Source organism: Crocodylus porosus, unplaced genomic scaffold (genome assembly GCF_001723895.1).
Source record: "Crocodylus porosus isolate Cpor-Errol unplaced genomic scaffold, CroPor_comp1, whole genome shotgun sequence".
NCBI lineage: Eukaryota > Metazoa > Chordata > Crocodylia > Crocodylidae > Crocodylus > Crocodylus porosus.
The window spans coordinates 97,643,308-97,645,867 of NW_017728943.1; the positions used below are offsets into that span (position 1 = coordinate 97,643,308).

The following is a 2,560-nucleotide window of genomic DNA, read 5'->3' on the forward strand; positions in this document are numbered from 1 at the left end:
TTCTGTGAGCTAAGGAGGCAGGGGGAGCTCTGATTTCCCATGACAAAAAACCCAAAATCAAATACCAAAATTTATAGGTATTTAGAATTTATTTTATTTTAGTGTTTGAGGCACTGGTAGGCTTCCAAATTGCTTTAAAATTGTAAATGTATCAATAAAACATTGTGTTCAACTGACGTATACATATACATATATAGTGGTGTTTCATTTTAATCATGGATTTTGGGGGTTTTGTCAGATAATTGGTAACTTTTCTTATCAGAATTTTTTTTTTACCATGATCCCTGCTAATGAGGTAAGCTGAATCACATAATATGATTCATAATAATATGAACACAGTCCATACAGAAATATCACAGTAAAACACATAGACCACCACAGCATCCAAGTGTGATGCTCTGGCAGAAAAGGCCAGTGTGGTCCTTGGTTGTGCAAAGGTGGGAGAAGGCAGGGGCAACATGTAGGGGGTGCATGTGCACCCCCTGCAAAAAGGTGCCGCCAACATTGTGAGGTAGTTGCTGACCTGCGGGTGGTCGCCGACCCCTGGTCAGTGCTTGCCATCCCCTCCCTGCTGTTGATAGTGCCAGTGGCATCTGTGGGAGCTCTCCTCTCACCTCTGGTGCCGTGCTCCCGCTGCTGCTGCCACTGCCACTGCCACCATGCTTCTGACACTGCCAGCACAGCTGTGCCCCACCACAGCCACTGGGGGCATCTGCCGTTCATGGGAGAAGGGAATAAAAGTGAGAAGGTGAGTTTGCATCTCTGTGCAGTGTTAGTGAAACATACTAGGACACTGCATACAGTTCTGGTATCTATATTTTCAGAAGAATGCTGAGAAATTGTGAGAGGTGCAGAAAAGAGCCACAAAATAATGCAGGACTGGAGAGAATGCTCGACAGTGGGAGAGTTAAATTGCTCAATCTGGTGAGTTAAAATTTTCAAAAAGATGAAGAGGTGGCTTGATTACAGAATAGAAATACTTTAACAGGAAGGGGCAGAGAATGACTGGGCATTAAGAGACTGCTTTAACTCAGCAGAGAATCATGGTAAGAACCAATGGCTGGAAGCTGAAACCAGAGAAATTCAAAATAAGAAATTTGGCACAGTTTTTCAACAGTGAGAGGACTGACCCTGGGAACAAATTACCATGGGGAATGGTTGGTTTGCTTATTGATATCTTCAGATCTAGACTGGATGTCTTACTGGAAGATATATTTTAGCCAAAGACAAGTTAAGGGGCTCAGTACAGGACTATCAGGGTGAAAGTTAATGGCCTCTGCTATATAGGAGGTCAGGCTAGGTGACCTAATTGTCCTTTCTGGCCTTAAACATGAACTGGCTCACTGTGTGAGCTTGGGTATGCCACTGTGTACCTTGGTTTCTCCTTCTATAAGTGGGTATCATAAGTTTCCACAGGGGCTAGTTTTTAAACAGGTTGTGTAATGTGCATTGAGATCTTTGGACAGAAGCTGCTCTATAAGGAGAATTTAGTATTATCATGCTAGTCCTTGCCCCTTGCTCTCTGTCATAAAAAAACAGGCAAGAAAAGCAATTGGCTTCCCTATATAGTCACTTTTGTCCCTTCAGTTTTGTTGTTTCCAACTGTTTATTTATTATGAGACTCTCCAGCAGTCAGAATTGCTGGTCTCTTTGCTCTGTTCCCCCTAGAGTTTCAGCGGGCCTGATAATATCTTTCATTACACTATATAGTGAGAATCCTTTTGCAGATCAATGTTTACCACCTCAGGCAGCACATTTTCAATAAAATCAGTGACAGCAGCTCTTGCTTGGACCTTATTAATCTTTCTGTTTGCTACGCCCCTGGTTCTCTAACAGCTGAAGGTATCTTTCATTACTTCAAGTAAAGCTTTATTAAAAAGTGTTCGGGTCCTTCAGAATTGTCATTGGCTCTGTTCTTTCATTTTGCCCTTCTTTCCATTTTCTCAGCTTGCCTTTCAGTTTTTTTCTCATGGCTTTCCTGCTGAGAGTCATTGTGTCTGCATTTAGGTGACAGCCCAAACTTTGCTGTTCTCCGACACACCAAGGAATCTAGCAGTGTCCAAAAATGACCTATTTGTGGTCACTGTCCAACTGCAATTCCTGTATACAGCTGGAGGGGAGGCACACCTGGGCCAAGGATTAGTGAGGAACTAGTTAGGGAACTTCTGGAGGGGCTGGACGTATTCAAGTCAGCTGGTCTGGATGATCTCCACCCCAGAGTTCTAAAGGAATTGGCTGAGGTCATTGCAGAACCCCTGGCGCGGCTTTACGAGCACTCGTGGTGCTCTGGTGTGGTGCCAGAGGACTGGAAGAGGGCCAGCGTGGTCCCCATCTTCAAAAAGGGGAAGAAGGAGGACCCGGGAAACTATAGACCAGTTAGTCTTACCTCGATTCTAGGCAAGATGTTTGAGAAAGTTATTCTGGCACACATCCAGGAGGGGCCAGCAGGGGACTGCATGCTTAGGGGCAACCAGCACGGGTTCATCAGTGCCAGGTCCTGTCAGACCAACCTGGTGGCCTTTTACGATCTGATCACCAGATCATTAGATGCAGGGGTAGC

The 2,560-nt window shown here is 44.7% G+C and overlaps 1 long non-coding RNA gene across 1 annotated transcript in view; it reads left to right on the plus strand.

Moving 5' to 3' along the window:
• Window positions 1–2,560, plus strand: part of LOC109319973 — a 51,119-nt gene that overhangs the window by 4,455 nt on the left and 44,104 nt on the right. The window contains exon 2 of the long non-coding RNA XR_002103688.1: window positions 825–924. This is a non-coding gene — a long non-coding RNA (uncharacterized LOC109319973). The remainder of the gene's footprint in view (window positions 1–824; window positions 925–2,560) is intronic.